The following is a 21,614-nucleotide window of genomic DNA, read 5'->3' on the forward strand; positions in this document are numbered from 1 at the left end:
CCAGCGATCTATGCGCTTATTTAGTAATAAAGTAAACCGACAGTAGGTCGTTGTTGATCCATGGTTTAATCCATTGATCCAAGAATAGTTTGGGTGATGATCCCTCCACGCCTCGAGAATCAGACAAAACAAAGGTTGCTTCTATGGGGTCTGTTTTCAACATCTTCTGCCCGGTCCATGGAAGACCCCTGTTTTGAGATCCTGGGCTATGCCTTCCTGTTTGGAGATGCACCCCTCTGCTTTGGAGACCTTCACTGAGGCATTTCAAAGGTATTGCTGGAGGACCACATCCACATGCACCTCCTCGTTCCTGCACTCGAGGGTGGAGCATCAGTCTTGTATTGCCTGCAAGATCACAGGTGTGTCCCCTCCTCCATGTGTACGGTTGCCCAAGCCTCCAGCAGGGGCCATAAACTTGTCAATTTAGGTTTGGGCTGGGGTTGGTCCCAGATCCCCGCTGAGCGCCCCCAGCAGCCTCTGTCTCTGGCAAAGACTTACGAATCATGGGCAGCGCAAGGCCCGCCCTTCAGGCCATCTTGTGCTCCAATTGCGGGCGGCACGTGCAGCCGGGTTTCAAGGGCCCCCAGGTTTGTCTGGGTTAAGTCGAGGATCATCAGCCTCATCCAACAGTGTTCAAGCCCCAGTGCAGTCATGGCAGACAAGGGAAGAGGCATAGGTGGGGCCGTGGAGCCACCCGCCGGCCTCTGCTTTGACGCTGCGTGGTGTTCCTTATTTGGCATCTTTTGTACCCCGGTTCATTATTCGCTCCCAGGCCACTTCTGCCTCTCCCTACGGTAGAGCTTTGTCCCAGCAGCCTAAGATGGCAGGTCATCAAGGCCAATTGTGCTCAGGAGGCATCCAGAGGCATCTTGCTGCTAGGCCCATAATCAAGGCGCGCGCATAAATGGCTGCGGCCCCCGCAGCTCCGGTAACACCATTCAGAAGGGGTCTCACTGCCCTTCCAGATGTGCTCATGAGCAGCTCTGGATGGTATCTCCTCCTCAGCTCTTAGCTCCTGTGCCAAGACCCCTGCTCCAGGCATTTCTCCTGAGCATCCCACTCTTTCTGGGGTGAAAGGGGGTTTTCCAAGTCCAGGGTCCGTGCTGAACCACAGATGCCAGGAGGTTGCTGCCGACATCCCAGAGGGGAGAGGAAAGTCCTTACCACTGGTCTAACGCCTTGTAGTCAGCATGAGGCCGCCATCTTACCGTGATTGCAGAGCCCCCGGCCTGCGCAGTTGGTGCACTGAGCAGCTGTGTGGTACTGTCTTGGCCCACGCTGTCCTTTTCAGGGCGCCTGAGTCCTCAGATGTTTGTCGGGCTATTCCGCACTCCAGCACTGATGTAGGCCAAAGGTGTTCCAGGAACTAATCCGGAGCTGAAAAACTAGCGTCCGCCATCTTGGCCATCCTGGCTCAGCCCCCATTCCCAAATGCTTTTGTACATGGACAGCCCATAAGATCTGCAGGATGTTCCTTGTGTGATACTGATATGAATTTCAGTAGAAGGAGTCTTATTTACCCATCATGGACAACCACTTGTTTATGGAAGCTTTCCAGTATAACTGGTAAAAATGCATTCATCTCATCCGTGGCAAATATATCTACCAGTTTGGTGGCCAGCACTCCATCTCCAGTGTTTCAGTTCCAGAAGGCTCATGTCTATTTCTTTGAAAAATGTAATCTAAGAGAATAAGGGTTATTTAAAGTTTTGCTGGCTGACTGCCAAATCACTGAGATGTCCCCCACCTCTGTGGTCCGACCCTGCCCATCCAATGAAGAACTTCCTGCTGGTGTGGTCAGCATTTTCAGCAGAATGTGCTCTTGCCGACACAGCTATGATATACAGGTAACTCGTCCTCTCAAGCTGGTCCGGTCAGTTTTTTCGTTCTGAAACAAACCTGTACAGAGTTTAATGTTGTATACCTTTAATAGAATTTTGAGATTTCTGTATTCTTAAGTCTAGAATGTTTGATGTGCTTTATTCATTTTGTATCTGCTGTTTCACTGGACCTGTCGTGGGTAACTTCTATGGAAATTAAAGCTTCTCATGTACACATACAACTTCGTGGATTTAAACTTCTTTTAAATTGGAGAAGCCCTTCCTACAAAACCCCAAAGAGGAGGGTTGTTTTGGAACAAAACAAAAATGAATGCGTCTGACATACTGTGAGTTTACTTCCAGTGACGAGGGAATATTTGGTCTTTTTTTCTGTTAATGGTCCCCTCGCCTAGTAAGACAGTCGCGAACAGGAGAAATTAGCATCAGAAGAAATACCCTAAATATGAAGGGACTGTTTAATGCTACATCCAAGGTTGTCCAGCGGCAGCTGACACAGGGCTAGGATGCCCAAAGGAAACCCAAAGCAGCCCTGTCAATTTTGTAGGACCAGTCTCCCCCTGCCACAGGGAAGGGGTGGGGGTGCAAGTGTGAAGCACTGCTGCTTTTCTTACTGGGGGCCGATATTGCAGTACTGCTGCAAAACCGGCCCTCAGTGACAAAACAATGGCCTCCATATCTGCAAAACTGGCACCCACCCTTCCAGCCTCCCGGAAAAACGCCTGTTGTCCGCTACGGTCAGTCCGGTCCTGCACGTGGCAGTTCATTTTCAGCTGCAGAGCAGGCTGAGTTTCCTACATCAGAAACTAGTGAGGGGCATATCACCAACAACCGACGATAATTATTGCTAAGCGCACTTAGCTCTAGGATAATTATCGCCGGTTATCGCTTGTTTTTATCGCGGTGATAGTGCACTATCAGCGACGCTTATATCCAGAGCGATAAAAACAACCGAGTTAGCTGCCAAATGTGCAATTATCGCTGGAATACCAGCGATAATCACACAACGTTTGTCGCTACGTTGGTGATAGGACAGGGCATACTTAGCCATGATATCCACCTTCCATTGGATATCATGACTAACCCCCAGATTCATCATTGTAATTTTTTGCGAGTCCTTAATAGCGATTATTAAGGAATCGCTATTAAGGACTCGCAAAACGGCATTCATGTAGGAATCGCAATATTATGTTACACACACACACATGTCCTTTGGACATGTGTGTGGGCAACATCAGTCTACATTTTCATTTCAGGGGTGCTACAGGGTGTCCTTTGGACACCCCTGGCACCCTTGAAATCGCATCCTTATTTGCGATTAGCAAATTGCTAATCGCAAATAAGGAATAACTCCCCTTTCATTCCTATGGGCTTAAAGGCTGATGTTGCCCACACACATGTCCAAAGGACATGTGTGTGTGTAACATACAACTTACAAAAATGCACTAAAGTGCATTTTTCTAGGTTTCTAGGTTCTAGGTCCAGGTGTGTGTGTAACGTACAACTTAGAAAAATGCACTAAAGTGCATTTTTCTAGGTTTTCGCTATTTACCACGAAGTCAGACTTCACGGTAAATAGCGGCCAAAAATTGGCGAATTCGCAATTCCAAAATGGTTCATGAATTGCATTTAAGGAATCTCAAATAGAGATTCCTTAAATGCAATTCCTCGCAATATAGCGATTTCGCATTTTGCGATTTTTGCATTTGGGATGATGAATCCCAAATGCAAAAATTGCGCTCGCAAAGGGCCAGATTCTGAGAATCAGGCCCTTTGCGAGCCGATTTTACAATGATGAATCTAGCTGTAAGTCTGATGAAAAGCAGGCGTAAGGAAAGTAGCGATAACCGAGGTTAGCGCTACTTTTCTTATTGCTCTAGAGGTTAGCGTGAGGCTTGATAATAGGAGGAATGCCGACTTTGTATTTCATTAGAGATGCAAAGCTGGTCGTTAAGGGAATGGGCGCTGAGGCAAGGATTCACGCGATAGCGTGAGATTGCTAATAGGGCGATACAATTATCGCCGCTTTCCGGATGAAAACCCCCGCTAAAGCGGCTGATATGCCCCTCGGTTTCTCCAACTCCAAACAAGGTGGGAGAACTGCGAGTATGGCGATGTGTCAGCACCTAGGCCAAAATAATGAAACCAAACAGACCCCATCTTCTATTATTCAAGTGAGTGCATTGCCGCCGCACTAACACATACCTAAGCATCAGTGACTAAAAAGTTAAACTGGTGTTTTGCAGAGCTCAGCTAAAGGAGCATGGGAAGACTAGGTAATGAAATACAGTGTTCTTGTTACAGCCTCGGCAAATGAGTCTCAAGGATGGGTCTTATCGATTGTACCAAGAAGACGTTTTTACAAGTTTAATCAATGCACAACTGTTTTCATTGCTTGAGAACTAAACTGATGGGTAAATTTCCATTGCTGAGGGAGGGTATATCGATCTGGGCTTAGAATTTGTGTGTCTGCCATTGCTTGAGCGCTACCTCTGTGTGTCATTCGGCTGAATAAGCCTCGCTTTCCAAGAACAATCCTGCTAATTCATTTAATTTAAGGACTCAGGGCCTCATTTACTAAAAGATGACGCAGCGCTGCACCGCAAGCCATTTTGCACCGAGCGGCATCATTGTAAAAGCACTGGGATGAGTCAAATTAACAATAATACACGCATCTGCGTGCTTTCCCCTGCACAGGCGCACAATAGGCTGCCATGTGCCAGCACAGGCACTCTTGCGTCATGTTCCAAGGGTGCCGGCGTTGTGGGGATGATTGTTTTCATGCAGGAAGAGACACATTACTGCAGGAAAACAATACATGTTTTTTCTAAATCTTTTTATTAAACAATCTCGACAACAAGGTACAGTGTCACAATGATTAGCAGATAGGGTACAGCAGGTTACAAACGAGATAGCATATAATTGCAATAGAATAATTCAGTGGGAATCACGGGGAAGGTGGATCATTGCTATCTAATTCATAAGGGGGAGTACAAATGCCCCCACGGTATGCATTACAAGGAGCCCATGTCTTAAACCATTTACGGGGGCAGCCCCGGGCCACATAAACGTTTTTTTCACGTAACATACTCCAATGACGTTCTTTTTCCCAATCAGTAACCGTGGGTGCATGTGCGGCTCCCCAGAGCTGGGCTATATTTCTTTTGGCGATCATGCACGCAAGAGTGACCCACTGTGTTGCATGTGTAGTGAGATCAGTTGGTTCCCAGACATTGAGAAGGCACCTGGGCGCTTCTGGTTTGATTTCAACCCCCAATGTCTCGCTCAGGACAGCATGTGTTGCACACCAGTATTCTTGGACTAGGTGACAGTGCCAGAGGATATGCATAAATGTGCCTGTCTGAGTGCATCCCCGCCTACACGAGTCATCCGTCAACCCTCCTATGTGTACTAGTTGGGGTCCAGTCATGTATATCGTGTGTAGGATTTTTAACTGTGATAGGCGGATTCACGCCGGGATTGCAACAGTCCTGGGGGAGGAGACTGCCGTCTGCCAGTCCTCACCGTCCAGTTCGAACCCATCCTAGTCCATTTCTCACGCAGTGCCAGTAGGGGGTCGCCTATATTATTGATCAGCTTTCGATAAGTAAGGGAGATGGCCTTCTCCAGTAGGTGTCCGTCCAACAGTCTGTCCTCTAGTGGGTAGCTGTCTGGGGGGTGACGTCTCGGGGCAGTGCTGTCATCAGTGCGTGCCGGACTTTGAGGTAGCGAAAGTGCTCAGAGTTCGCCAGGGAATATTGGGTTTGTAGCATGGCGAAGAGTTTCACGCCCTCAGAGTGCCATGAATCTCTGATGTGGGAGATACCGATTAGGTCCCACTTGTCAAAGACCTTAGAGTTTCGCAAGTCTCCTAGTTTCTGTGAGTCCCATAACGGAGTGGCGAGAGTAAGTTTATTACTCCAACCGAGGAATTTAGTTGCAGCGTGCCAAATTTTAACTGTGTGTTGTGTAGGGCCGGTGAGCGGATATCTGTCCGGTTTGGAGTATAATGCACGGGTAAAAGAACCGTTGGGGAGGAGCCAGCGGTCCATAAGGAAACCCGGATCATCAGGACGGCCATATGCACAGTGATTAACAGCCGTAAGATGTGCCGCCCAGTAGTACCTCTTGATATCAGGTAGCCCAATACTGCCATCGTACCAAGTGAGCGTGAGCTTTTGCATGGCAATACGCGGTCTACCGCCCCACTGCAGGTCTCGCTGGAGCCCTTCAATCTCTTTAAAATACATGTTCGGAACAGGATCAGCAGAGTTTTGCAGGACATATAGAAAGCGAGGTAGGAACATCATTTTAAAAAGGGCCATCTTACCCAATAGCGAGAGCGGGAGTGTCTTCCAATGTGTGATGTCACTCCTGAGTCGTTGCAGAGGAGGGGCAAGGTTACGGGAATATCGGACCAGAGGGTCGAGAGAGATGTATATGCCCAGGTATTTGAAGCCGTCCAACACTATAGGTATGGGGCAGTTCTGGGGTAGCGGAGGAGGACCCCCATCTAAGACATAGAGGCGAGATTTCTGCCAAATCACACGGATTCCAGAATACCTGCCGAAGGTGGCTAGGATATCAAAGATGGCAATCGCAAACTATAGGCCGATCTCCCTTCTCCCGGCTTTGGCTAAAGTGGTGGAGAAGCATGCTCATGTCTCCCTATCTAACTTCATCGAGAGTAATAATATTCTACACGACACTCAGTCGGGTTTTCGTGCCAATATGAATACAGAGACCGCTCTTCTTGAAGTTACTGATGCCATCAGAGAAGTATTGGGCACTGGAGGAAAGGCCATATTAGTTACGCTGGACTTGTCGGCGGCTTTCGATACCGTTCCACATGACGGCCTCCTTTTAAGACTCTGGGAGATCGGATTACGTGGAACGGTGTTGAAGTGGTTTGAGTCATTTCTGGCCGGCCGCCGACAAACGGTCTGGGCGCCACCTTTCTCCGCCGCTGTGCCGCCATTGGAGGTGGGGGTGCCGCAGGGCTCTATTTTGAGCCCCTCCCTTTTTAATATCTACATGGTCCCTCTGGCAGCGGTGGCGGAGTCGTTTGGTGCCCAGATCGTATCCTATGCTGATGACACCCAGCTTCTTTTCACCTGCGCAAAGGGTTCTGACTTTGATGGTATGCGGATCAGAAGCTGTTTGGGGGCGGTCTTTGACTGGTTTAAACAGCACAGTCTGAAATGTAATTCCGATAAATCGGAACTGCTTTTCTTTGGCTGCTCTCCAGATCCTAGATGGAAGGCCTGGTAGCCTCCGGACATGTATCCTCCAGCTGACGCCTCATCCAAAGCAAAGAGCCTCGGCTTCCAGATTGATGATGGCCTTTCTTTTGGGCCTCAGATTCGGTAACTCTCAGGGAAATGCTTTGGCATTTTGAAAATGCTAAGGAAATTCCTCCCAATTTTATCTCTGGAGCATAGAAAGACTACCGTGCAGGCACTGATAGGCTCTCGCTTAGACTATGCGAATGTGCTCTACCTGGGTCTGCCAAAATGTCTCCTGGTTCGCCTTCAGGTGGTGCAGAACTCCGCCGCAAGGGCCATCTATGGCCTTCAGCGAAGAGCGAGTGCTGTGGAGTCGCTAAAAAAGCTCCACTGGCTTCCTGTTTCTAAAAGGATTATTTTTAAAGCACTAACTCTTGCCTTTAAGGCGCTACACCATGTAGGGGGCCAGATATATTAGGAGGCGCCTAACTTTCTATGTGCCTTCTAGAACTCTGAGATCAGCCTCTTTGGCTATGGCCTCTGTTCCTTCCATCAGGCGCGCTAGAATTGGAGGACGATCCTTCCGATGCTTGGCGCCTCGCTGCTGGAATTCTCTGCCCGTCTCCCTCAGGAAAATCAGTAATTTACTGGTTTTTAGGAAGGAGCTGAAGACTTGGCTTTTTACCCACTGATTTCTCTGATTTGCCCTGCATCTGCCCCAGTCCCTTTCTTTTTTGGGTTTTTTGTCAAAGCGCCGGGACACTCCTAGGAGTAGCCGTGCGCTATAAAAGACCCGTTTTAACATAACATAACATAACATCTCTTGGGGGACGTAAGGTAGAGGAGAATATCATCCGCATATAGGGAGCTACTGTCTTCCCAGTCCGCCGACCATCGCATCCCTCGGATCATTACGTCCTTACAGATCCATGCTGCAAGGGGTTCGAGGGCCAGAGCAAATAGCAACGGTGAGAGGGGGCATCCCTGACAGGTTCCCCGGCTGAGTTTGAATGGTTCAGATATCCTGTTATTGACAACCACTTGAGCCAAAGGCCCACTATACAACAAACGCACCCAGCGACAGAAAGCCAGACCAAATCCCATTTTCTCAAGTACTGTGAAGAGATAAGGTCACTCAAGTGTGTCAAATGCCATAGTGCCATCTAAGGAGGCTATGACTGCATCTTCCCGTAGAGTAGAAGCTCTACCCAGTACCCCATGCAGCCTGCGCAGGTTCAGAGCCGTGTTTTTTCGTGGCATGAAGCCTGATTGGTCGGATGTACTAAATCCCCGACTACTTTAACCAGCCTGTTGGCGAGTATTTTAGCTAGGATTTTGGGTTCTGCGTTCCTGAAAAACAATAATTAATGGCATTTTCCTCTTTCTATGTGTGCTGTAAAATGCAGAAAAATAAAGGAAAAAACCAGGGGAAATAAAAGTATTTCTTCTAGTTGCGCCACTCTGGCGCATTCCCAGCTTTACAAAATGTTGAAAATCTGGGAATGTGTCAAGTTCCATGAATGTTGCGTGGGAACACCCACAGCAAAACCAATGGAACGCCCATTTCACGCAGAGTACTGTGTGAAAGGGGCCCATATTTACAAGGCCATGAAAAGTCACGCAGGGTGACTTTAGGTGGCCTTGTAAATATAGGCAAGCCCATTGCGCTTCTGGTGCATCAAAAAAAGTGAGGCACCAGCGGCAGAATGGGCTAGTAAACGAGACCCTGAGTGTTGACATTGGGAGAACCTGATGCCGATCTCCAAATAAGACCTAACATAAGTAACCTACAATGTTGCAATACGGCTTCGACATTCATTCAGCCCCCTGCTAAGTGTGGTGCGATATTCACCAGGATGAATGTCAACACCTTGACTCGCTTCATACCGATCGACCATTATATTAAGACTTTTACCTCCCTCGTCCTTCTCATACCTTGACGTATTACCCTTTTGCACTTTATTCATACTTTTACTTTGACTCTCTCACCCTTACACTAAGCATTATCCTGACCCTCAACCAAGCAACTCTCCTTTTTTTAAACACATGCCTGTTCAGTTTTTGTTTTTATTATTTTGAATTCAGGTGGAATCCTTGCTCCAGTTCCCAATCTTTTTGATATTTTTCGTCCTGGCTTAGAGAATTAGCTTAAATCGTCTCATCCTCCTATTATAATCTCACCAATTCCTTCATCATATTCTTTGCAGTATTACAGACTGGCTTTGGGCTGTCCTCCTGTAGCCATTGCTCTGCTTTAATTCGATTTGTTGTAGGACTATTTTGGTAAATTTCTCCCTTTCTGGTTTTAGAATCAACTAGAATTGATATGGAAAAACCCCTGCATCTTTCACACTGTTTTGCAACACAACACCCCAGCCTAGCTGTCTGATATGATGTTGCTTCACCTTAATTTGATGCTGCAATATTTTAGTGTATTTCTGTTCCCTCAATACCTCCCCGCAAAATGCACCTCTTCCTGTAATTAAATTCAGTTTAACTTTATGTTGCACTTAAATATCTCCTTCAGCCCTTGTTTTAAACAATACTCCCTAGTGTCTCTCTGACAGGTATGCTGTTTTGTGTTTTTCTGTGTTTAATTTTCTCTGTCTTATCAGCCTTTTGTATTCATGAAAAATAATGCATTATATTCTTGGTAACACTACATACAGAAAGCTCTGTTGGAGCATCATTCACACATAAGCCCACAGGACAGCATAAAGTGGGAGACTGAGGTCAGTCCCCTTCTGCCATTGGCTCAGAGGCAATGTCAGTCACATCTTGTATCGGCCCAGAGGGCAGTCATTTAGTTTTACCTTGTGAGGCAGTATGAGTGGTGGCATTTTGCCTGCTCATGGCCTGGTAACTGTTTGCTTCTTCATCAGGAGTACAGCCACTGACAGGCAGAAGAGTACATGTCAATTGGTGAACTTCAGTGATCTCTACTCGTGTCCTACACGCTACTCATTGTCTGTGCTTCCCTGCTTCTTAGGGACCCCAAGTCCTATTCCACCTTAATTCCTTGTTACTGTGGCTTAAAGCTGACTCTGCTTCTGCTCTTCCCCTCCCACGTGACATAGTTACTCATTATCATCGCCACCACCAACAACTTTTCCATCACCAGCAGCTCTATTACCACCACCATTACCACCAATACCACCATTTCTACTACCAATACTACCATTGCCACCATATGACAATTACCAACATTAGATCACTACAAGAATTGCCACTGCCACCATTATCATCACTATTACCATGACATATGTGCTATTACCACCACAGCCATTTCGATCATTACCACCACCTATATCATCACTATTATCAGTCTCACCATGACTATTCCCACCAGCATTACTATCACAACCATTACCCTCACCATCATTATCAAGACTCCCCTACCACCACTACTATAACCAGCGCCGCAATCACTAACACCACCTCCACGGTTACCATTCATAAAGAAAATCCTTCTTTTATCAACAGGTACCTCACCGAATACCTCACCGACCACCAACTACTTGACAGCACTCAGTCTCAGACCCAACCACAGCTCAGAAACTGTTGTCATTGCTATCACAGATGACATTACATGACCCCAGTCAGCGGCTCTCATCCTCCTGGACCTCTCTGCAGCATTTGATACAGCCTCCCACCCCATCCTCATCCAGCTCCTACATGACATTGGAATCCAAGGACAAGCATTATGATGAATCTGCACCTTCCTGACTGGAAGGACCCAGGCAGTCAACCTGGCACTGTACAACTCGGACAGCCGCAAGCTCATCTGTGGAGTTCCGAAAAGTTCCTCCCTGAGCCGACCCTCTTCAATGCATACTTGTTCCCTCTAACCATGATTATCCGCTATCATGTAATCAATGTCCGCTCCTAAGCAGATGCAATGAAACTCATTATGTTACTCACAAACAAAACGCCTAGTACCCGGCTCAAGTTTAATGCATTCCTAACTGAAATCGCACACTGGATAAAGACCGACTATCTATAGCTGAAAACTGACATGACCAAAATCGTGATATTTGGGAAGATCATATCACTGTGGAGCTCCACTAGGTGGATAACAGTGCTAGGACCTACTCCTACCCCCACCCCTACCACCCACAATCCAAACCAAGAACCTTGGGATCACCATCGACAACAAACTCAAAAAGACTGCCCAGGTCAATACTGGCACTACCTCATTCTTCCATACCCTGAAGATAATGGGGAAGATCTTCAAATGGCTCCCAATCAGCTCCTGGATCACGTATGCCCTGGTCACAAGCAAGCTGTAAGATGGGAACACCTTCTATGCCCGGATCAACAAAAAACTCAATTCAAGGCTGCACAAAATACAGAATTTGACAGCCAGAATCACTCTCAACCTCCCACACCACACTCACATCACACCACACCTGAAGGAGGTCCACTGGCTCCCCATTCACAAACGAGCACAGTTCAAACTCCTCACTCATGCTTTTAAGGAATTAGATAACACAGGCCCAATATATTTCAAGAATCACATCTGCTTTCACACACCTTCTAGACACCTCTGTTCATCCAGACTCCTACTTGCAAAAACCCTACGCATACAGAAAAGCAGATCTGGTGGTTGAGCCTTCTCCTGCATCGCCCCTAAAACATGGACCTGCTTCTACACATAAGAGCCTCCTCTTCACGTTTTGAATTCTGCAAGTAGCTGAAGACCTGGCTTTTCGAGCAGTCCCACTAGGCCCTCGGTGTGCATAGACTCAAGCCTACTCAGCGCCAGGAAACCCACCCGGGTGATATTGCGCTGTACAAATCTGCATAACAGAACATTACATAATATAACCACCACTTGTTTATTTAATTATATTAATTTTTTTTAAATATATTTTGACAACATTTTCATGGGAAAAGTTATACATAGGTCCTTTAGGTATACAGGAAACCTGGCAGGCATCCTAGTTCCATCAAACCGCATTACCCTGGCCATTCCCTCTTTTTCAATCTTTATTATTTTTTTCCCAACTGGTGGGAATACTTACTCTTTCCTCACTCTTTCTGCTTTCTTGTTGCAGTTTGATAAAATCAAATCTAAAAAAGCTTCTCCACTCCCCTCTCCAATTTGTGGTCCCCACTTTGCCAGGCATTATTCTTTGCCAGTGCTTTTTTATTAATTAATTCCTTGCCAGTATTAGAAAAGTGAGAAAGTCCTTCTTTATGTTTCCCTCTTTAATTTCTTTTACAACTTTTAAATTCTTCGTGTCTGGTATCAATAACACTATTATATCCTAGTGGTACTTTTAGGTTTTAGATTTTCAAATGATCATAACATAGATCACAAATGCAGATTCCAAATGGTCTTTGGGGTGGGGAAGTGGCCATCTTTGCCTGCTGAAGACCAATAGGTGCTACAAAGTCAAACTATCACAAGAGTTCTTTTCTAGGAGTACCACGGTATTAAGAATTAGACATAACGTGCCAGAGAGCGGGGCTTACAGAGGAATGGTTGCTTTACGAAATGGGGAGGCTGTAATATGAAAGTTTACACTCTGATGAGCCCCAGTGACACACATTGCATGACGTCAGTCGCGCTAGTATAGTATAACTTGAGGGGGCCCGCTTGCACACTACATGAAGTGGACCCCCTTCCGGGCTCAGTCAGGTGCTGTCACGCCTGGGGACTGTGATGTGGGGGTCCCTCTGGAGCTCGGGGGGCCCCCACACCGTGGGGGCTGCAGGGACCTTTGTTACGCCACCGGTAGTCACCTGTAATGGAATTCAGTGCCTCATAGTCTGGGTCACTGTTTTTGGCCATGTATGACTCTGAATGAGTGTTTATATATTGTAGGCACTCAGGCCCTCATTTATAAAGGCCCGCACCACCGTTGCATCTTTTTTGGGGATGCTGCGTCGGCATAAAAAATGCGCCACACTACAACCTATTTACAGAGTGACACATCTAGGCATAAGTGTCACTTTGTTAAGCTCTGCGTTACATTATACCTGCGTCAGGTATAATGTATGCAGGGTGGGCGTTCCCACGTGAAAAAAACTCGTAGAAGTGGTGCAGGGAAATCTCTGACATTTCACTGCGCTACTCCTGCGGCTTGACGTTAGGAGTGACGCAGGGCCTTTTAAATGAGACTCCCCCATGTGTAACAATACATTGCTGGAGTTACGTCAGGTTACCAATACACTCCAGCAATGAGTCATTACTGTGTTACCAGATACGTCAGGATTCCTGACGCATCTGTGCAATCCTTCCAACATCGCACGCCGTAGTGTAAATACGGCGCAAACATGGTGTAGCAAGGAGGGTGCAATGAAAAGTGTTACAAGGCTGTTTTTAACCCGCGATGCATCACTTTTCATAAATGTGGCCTCAGTCTTGTGCGACTGTCAACACTACAATAGCACTACTGTGACAGTATTAGTGACGTCCTTGGGGGTGGGGGTGCTGGTGGGCTTGTGCCCCATCTGTGAATGTCTTGGACCATGATTGTGCCTCTCTAATGATGACACCTCCAGCCTTCAAAAACAGACACTGCCTTCTCAGCCTGGAAACAGCGATGTTGTTCCCATTTACATTTCATGTTTTACGTTTTACTTTCCCTGCATTCAGGGCTGGACTGGCCGCATTGGGCTATTACCTGGTAGGCTGGAGGATAGGGGTCCGGTTTTAACCTAATTGGGCTGATTTTTACCTATTGGAGCTGCTCTCATTAAAGGCTTGTATGGGGCACGATAATACCAGCAGCGAAGTGAAATGAAAATACAATCGTCGGCGCAGCAAAAAGGAGCTTCCTGAGACTGACTATGCAATGAGGGGGCTGGACTGACAAAGTTTACCAGGGATCCTTTTGGCTCAGTCCAGCCCTGCCTGCCTTCCGTAAGAGTATCTGTTGTTACCAGGATGCTATGTTTCTGTAGTTTTTTCATTTAACCTACCACTCCCGTTTAGTGTGTAGTCAGCGGCGTAGCTAGAGGGGGGGGCGGTCCGCCCCAGGCAGCACTGTTTTGAGGGCGCCAGCTGCACGGCACTGCCAGGTTGCGGCGGCCTTTGTAATTTAGTTGGAAACAGTGAGTGACACTACTGTCAGTCAGTGTACCCAAACAAATGATAAAGGCCACCGCAACGAAGTGCAAGCGCTGCTCACGTGACCTGCTTGCAAAAAGCAAAAATGCCATGTTGCCAGATTGGGCTATTTGGTCGCGTGGTGGAACAAGCTCCAGCGCGTGCACCTCGTGACGTCTGAGCAGCCCACTACTTCCGGTGCAGCCAGGGAGAGGGCGTGCAGGGGTTGGGATGGATTCCTGCACCCCTACCACCATTCCCTGATGACGGTGGGTGAATTAGCTATGGTGTCTGACACCCCCGGATAGGACCCGTTTATGATTATAAAGTGTACTTTAAAAGTAGGAGAGCAGAGTGGGTCTAAAGAGGCAGTTTTTAAAACCGGAGTGTAGTGTACAAGTTTTGGTGATATAATGTGAGGGTAGAAGGAGTAATTTAAAGGTTGGATAGTTTAAATATAGGATGGGTTAATATAAGGCAGAGGTAGTAGGAGTATGGATTAGTTTGGGTGTTGAAGGGGTAATTCTGTTTGTATGCATTTACTGATCTAGCACGCTCTAAATTCAGTACACTTGTGAGCAGATTTACCAAGATTCACACTATGCAACTATGTGCAATAGTCTTCCTTGCACAACCAAAATAAGCATTGCATTGTATTTATTGCGCATTGTGCCACAATGATGGCATCAGCCACATACATGCAAATAACTCTGTTATTTGTTTCTAAGAATGGACCAGGTACTTAGCTGAAGGGAAACTATGCGCACCAACAGGTATTTGGTATAGTTATATAATAGTTCTACTAGAGTGGTGCTGCTAGGAAAGGGGTGACCTGTACAACCCCTTGACAATGTAATGTGCGGAGCACAAACATAAATTTGTAAACAGAAAACCTGAGCACACACAAACTTAATACAAATTATAATAAATTCTATAGTTTTGATTTACAACAGCAACGAGGGACAGTTGGTAAATGCAGCAATAGTATTTATTGCGCCAGCCGACACGTGTTTCATTGGAGTGGAATGCACTCCAAATCTTCAGGGCTGGAATAAAAAACAACATGTACATAATTTTACTAGTGGCATCGATCACCCCTACTAATTCACACTAAAACATTACACAGCGAAATTAAATAGGAAGGCTTAAATCCGATTTGATTAACACAAAAACAAAAACAAGAGCGACAATAAGTGAGAAAGGAAAAGAGAAACAAGCGAAAAGTGACACAATATTTTTAGTAGCTGGTAGTACCAAAGCACAGCGCAGACCATATTCGTCTCCCAGAAATATTTACAGCAGGTTTCTTTTAACGTTATTGCTGTCTATCATTTTTTCGACACCTACATGTATACACAGAGTTTTACTGAAAAAATAGAATAATTCGATGGCACCTAAGGAAAAAATATGACAACCCTATGCGCGTGAAATAAATTAGTCATTTAGTACATATTTGATCAACACAACTACATAAATGGACTGGGTGTGCAAGTGAAAATAAAGAAAAAAGGACACAAAACAACCAGAGAAGAGTAGTGGAGTCCGTGTGTAGGACTATTCATCATAAGCATTTATACAGAGATTGTGAACATCACAGTCAAAAAAATATCACAGTCAAAAAATATAAATAGTGACATCCCCAAATGAATATACAGCGTGATAAACCCGAGGAGTGTGTCAATAGGAGTGAGATACAAAGTAGGGAAATCTGAAAAGGGCATGTTTAAAACATACCTAAATCCAAATGGAGATAACGGGTCGTCCCTAGGAGTAATGAAGATATAAAAAATAATGAGGTCAATAATTCAAAATTCATGATCTGAACAAAGTGAACATAGTATGTTCATAAGGAGCAGCGGGAATACGGCTTACCCCTGGACTGGTGATAATTCCAACCCAGTCCTGGTGTAACAATTCTTCTGATGAAGCACGTCAATCGAGTATGGAATATACTAGTCAAAAAGAAATATATAAAGTAAGCTGTCTACTCGTTCATTTCAAAACTAAACCGATTACAAGGCGGGAAGATCATGACGCCAAAAGAAAGGCGCTAAGTCACTAATCGTGATTGATATATCGGATTTATAAAGGGCCTATAACACTGCACAATTTAAAAGTAGACTATAGAATAGCGAATATTACCCATTGATCAAGAAGTGCTGTTAGTACCAAAAAACAAGATAATCAATATAATTTATTCTGAATTGCACTGGTGCTATGGAGAAGACATTTACTTAAGGTTAATTAATGTCTTAAGTACAAGGGCCTATTTTAAAAAATTATAAATTCGTAGCTATTTGCATTGGGCTTAATCGCTAACAACATAAATCATCATAAACACACCTTCCTGGTAAAATTCGAGGAATAATTCCGCGCTCTATGCGCCAGGAACGATAAAGGCAGTGTTGAAACAAACTGCAAGAAAACATAAAATAGAAATGTCATTTCCCCGCTCTATTATGTTGTTACTTATATATTATAATTTATGGAATAATAAAATGTAACAGAAGAGAGGGTGGATTTCATTATCAGTAAATAAGACCAGTTCTAGAAATCCTTGACATAGTGAAAGGGAAGGGGCATGGGGTAATGAGGCTGACATTGTGATATCGAAGATGCTCAGGTAAAATGGGTCATGCTGAATGCGCAGGGTAAGTTGATACTGGGAGACTGAGAAAAGGAGTAGTATGTAGGAGGTGGGGACAGTTTGAAAGTTGGAAGTATTTCGAGGTCAGGAGGGATGTGACAAAATTTAGGGTAGCTTCGGTGCTGGGGAGGAAGTTGGAAGGGAATAGTTTACAACTGGAGGTAGTTGCAGCATTGGAGGGGTAGTTTGAAGGTGGAGTTCGCATGAAGGTGGGGTAGTTTGAAAGGGGTTACCTTGTACTAGAAGGTAGTAAGTGGAGATACTCTGACTGTAGGCAGAGTTCTTTGACAATAGGAAGTAGTTTGAGTGGAGGGGTAGTCTAAAAGTATGAGGTAGCGAGAAGATGGGGTAGTTTTGGTGTTGGAGTGGTTGTTTTGGTGCAGTTTGGGTGAAGGAGGTTAGATTGAAAGGGCAGGGATCCTTTGAGCATAGAAGTGCTAGGCTGAAGGTAGAAGGGGACAGTGTGAGGGAAGATAGGGATATTTGATGGTTGGGATAGTTTAAGGGGCAGTATCGGGTAAAAGTGCATTAGACCTGGCTGTGTATTAGTGCGATTTATAAAATTAGTTTTAGCCACACTGCAAAGCATCTGCACTGCTGTACAGCATGACTACAAAGCATTGCCAAAGCAATAGCTACCATTAGCAAGACCTTTTGGCTTTACCAGTGCTTTTTTTTAATTACAGCGTCAGCTCAGCAAAGTAAGTCTGTGCTGAAGTGGACATTTACAGCTGAAGAGTGAATGTGGCGAGCAACACCTGTGTGTTCTTAGTAACACACACAAAAAGAGCGCGGGGCGATATGAAGGTGCAGAGACCTTGGCATTACTCACGTGCTAACGAGAGATGTTTGTGAGGACAGCCACATACCGTGATATCGGGACTCACATTCAATTACTTTGCTTTCTAAACTTTCAGGAATATTTAAACGAGGCACTTTGGGTGCAATTAATTTTTATATTACATTGGGAAACTAAACTGTTATTAGTATACATTGCCACGGTGCCTTCTGCAGATTCCGTGGGTTGTCCCCTCCTAGTATACCCTTTTTCCGCCACAAAAATATGAAAATATTTCTGTAGATTTTTACATATTTTTTGCGGGCATGTGCTGTCTGCACTGACATGTCCAGGGTCAAGGCTGTCTCTACAATGGGCCACGGGTCAGATCCCCCTTCTGGCCTGGGTAGGTCAAAATTGCATTTTTCACATTCTACTGCATTCTCTGGCCTGACACTCCAGCTTATTGAAATGCTTTCGGAGCACTGACAGTCTTTAAAAACTCACACTACTATACTGTAGTGACTCTAGGCGACACTAAGCTGGTGTTGAATGATCTCTGTTTGGCGGGAGGGAGGAGTAGAATGGTTACACTGCTCTCCCCTGGGATGGGGGGGTTAGGGTATGTAGTTTTTCTGCGGCTGGGTCAGTGGATGGCTCCACTGCTCTCCTGGGGGGCATGTGGGATGGCTTCTACTGAGCTCTCATGGGGGGCTTGGATGGAGTGAGAAGGCTTCCCCTGCAGGGCTGGTATTGCCCAAACTGCAGAACTCAAGTTAAGCTACTGATCAGGTGCATTAGACTCCCCTGTAGTATCCTGAAGGTGCTGCCAGGGGAATTGTGGTCAAACCCAGTGTTGTGGACCGGTCTGCAGACTTTGCTGAGGTCATGGACGGGGCAGATAGGGGACAGGGGACAAGGGTCCTGCACAAGCTATGATGTTATGAGTGAGATGTCACAAACAGGGTAGGTAGAACTGATGTAAGTTTTGGGTTTCCTTCTGCTTTTCCTTCAGCTGTGTAGCTAGGTGGGGGCAGTCTGCCCCAGGTGGCAATGTTTTGGGGACGGGGGCTCTCTAGCCCTGGACGGTGTCATGTATGTTCATGTAGCTTGCATGATCGAGGTAACGATTTGTGGCGATACTGCGTGTCTCTCAGACCTCTTTCAGGTGCTCGCTGTCCTTTTTCCCCAGCACCCCCCAGGGGTAGCTCTAGCTACGCCTCTGCACTGTGTAGTGTGAAAAAAGTCTCTCCTGTGTAGCTGTATGAGTTCAGGTTGTGTGTAGGCAAAATTGAGCGCTGTGGAGTTCAGGCTGAATGCAGTGCGAATTTCTCACAAAGTCTGTCAGTGGATTAGCAAGGATTTCGGAAAACGTGCTCATCCAATCCTTGGCTTCTCGAGTGCACACAGCAATGGTCAGGTCTGCTAACTGTAATTTTGATTATGTGTGAAACTGCCAAAATACTGACAAGGCGAAAGTTGAAGAAAATGCAGTTCACACAGGTGAGCGGGTTCATTGTGTGTGCAGGGGGATTGGTTAAGTGAAGCAAGGATGTACACGCAGGAATGCGTGAAAAGAAGGTGCTGGAGAGGAAAGAGATGAAGCAAGAAATGCAGACTGCTTCAGACAGATATGAGTAGAAAAAGAATGTAAATGTCTAAACAAGAGATTGCAGAAGAGAGTGGTTTGAGGAAGAGAATTGCAACTTATGATCTCACATATTACATCACTCATGACGTCTCAAAAGACATCATCAATGAGATCCCGATGACCTTGCCAACACACATTTTGTGCTCCACGATGATGTCCGCCTGCATAGCTGTCGACTGGCCTCACGCCAAAAGGGTGAGCTTCAGCCCTTATGTTTCTTGGTCCATACAGCAATATCTATCCTCTGCTGCCCTTCCTAGTTAGGCCAACAGTCCCAATGGGTGTGTCACAGCATCAGGATGTCCCAGTGACCTAGCAGCTGTCTTAACCCACAGATGCACAGGCCACTGGGAAATCAGCTGTGTGCCCCATCAAAAAGGCACCCCCGTTAAAACCTGCACACTGCAGACTACTGAGGGTAGTAGTGCTATCCACACTACTATACAATGGGGCAGCCTATCTAAGTTAGTGCAGATAACATATCCAGAATATTCAACTGGCACAAAATACATCCATCTGCGTCTTGTTTGGTTTCTGAACATTTGTCATGATAGAGCGCGTGGGTTTCACCTGACCAGTTTATTCACCAATACTCACCTGGGCTCATATATATCAAATTAATTACACAAAAGGACAGGTAAAACTCTACACTCCTATCCAATGTTTGTTTAACCATCCAGGACCTATACCATATGACTTACCAATCCTAGTCACCGGTACCTGAAAACCTAATGGATCAGGGTGTTAGAATAATTAGTAGAAGTATAACATTTGCACTCATATAATAACCACAGACTCGGGTCAAATTTAAACTCATTATCTATGTACATCTTCAAATGTCAGTGTCCTTGCTACATTAATTAAAATCTGATCAATCAGAAAGAATATGATTAAGAAAAAATGAAATGAACAACTTTCATTAAGCATTGAAACAAAGGAAAGGTGGAAAAGGGAAGACAATACAATGACAAACCCACATTATATTTACCTAAAGTGGTGTGTGAAGACCAACCCTGGCCACGGGCTGATTTAAAGGACAGAAACCCCCAAAAAAGCAGATATCATCAGGCAAACAGGTGCAGATCAGAATCAGGACAGGTACAGCCAAATTGGATCACCACTGGACCACCAAAGGCTAAGACCAGCACCCGCAGTTATAGTTGCAACGCCAGCGTTACTCCCTCTCTGCAGCTAACAGCCATAACCCTGTAAAAGTTATTAATCCCCCAGCCAAAATGCTTCGCCAGCACTTCAGCTTTCAAACCCCGATCTGGGTTTCGAACCTTCTGACAGAGGGCTCCGCTGGCACCTCTGCTCTCGATCACCTATTGAGCACGTTGGCTCAGTGACAGGTCAGCTATTCGGACAAGTCTGACAATTTTGCTAACTAAGCCTACCTTAGTTATACTCTTTTCCAGGTCAGTGTACCACCCCCCAATATTGCAAGTGTAAGGATCCCCAATTTTGATTGGACAAGAGACGGGGAGATGTCATCACACCATACTAAAATTAAACTTTTAGAATGAAAATCAGTGTTTACGTTCCCGCCCATCAATTTATTTTCCCATGTATGTTTTATTCCACCCAGCAATGAATGTTCCAATATTGGTTACATTTTAGTTCATATTTTAGTTCAGCTTCCTTTACAGAGGTCAGGAGTTGAATTTCCCAGGCGCATCTTGGTCAAGACTGTCCCTTGCACTCATTCAATGCCATGACTAGATGGTTTTCAGACTCTAGTGCGCAGGCTCAAAGGTTTCAATATGGAGTGCAGTGGGTTTCAAAATGGAGTATCGGGTACATTTCAGGTTCATAAGCATGATTACATGAAAGAATAGAAAAGAAACAATTTTAGAACAAAACAAAATGAATGCACTGTTTACCTCTTATTTCTACTCTATTCCCATTCTTTTATATTTAACTATTGCGTTAGAGTTAAGCAGAACGAACAGCTTAGCAAAAGCAGCAGTGCAAGCTTCATGCATGCTTTAGGACACAGGCAGCCATCTTAGTTCTAGTGCGCAGAAGCGAAAGTTTCCCTCCAAGCGAAAGATACGTCATGTCATGTGAGTATGACAGACGCATGCGCAATAGGAAATCCTGCGTAGCAGCGGCCATATTAGTGCAAGCGGATTATTCGTTAGTGAAGCACATATGCAAGCTTCCCTTAGATGTCATGTAATGCAATATTAACAGAACAAACATGTTGATTAGTACATTATCGTTATGTCGAGAGGACTGGATACAAGCAAGTCGCGTTACTTGCGAATCCTTGCTCCATCAGTCACTTATCTGCCATCAGACCCCAGTTACCTTGGATAACCAGAGATCACCAGGTGTGACTCAGTACCCTGTTTGACTTGGGAGGAGATTAGGGGGGAAGCCCCCAACTATTGCCAAGCCCCTTCCAATTCCACC

The sequence above is a fragment of the Lissotriton helveticus genome, chromosome 3_1 (genome assembly GCF_964261635.1).
Source record: "Lissotriton helveticus chromosome 3_1, aLisHel1.1, whole genome shotgun sequence".
NCBI classification, from domain to species: domain Eukaryota; kingdom Metazoa; phylum Chordata; class Amphibia; order Caudata; family Salamandridae; genus Lissotriton; species Lissotriton helveticus.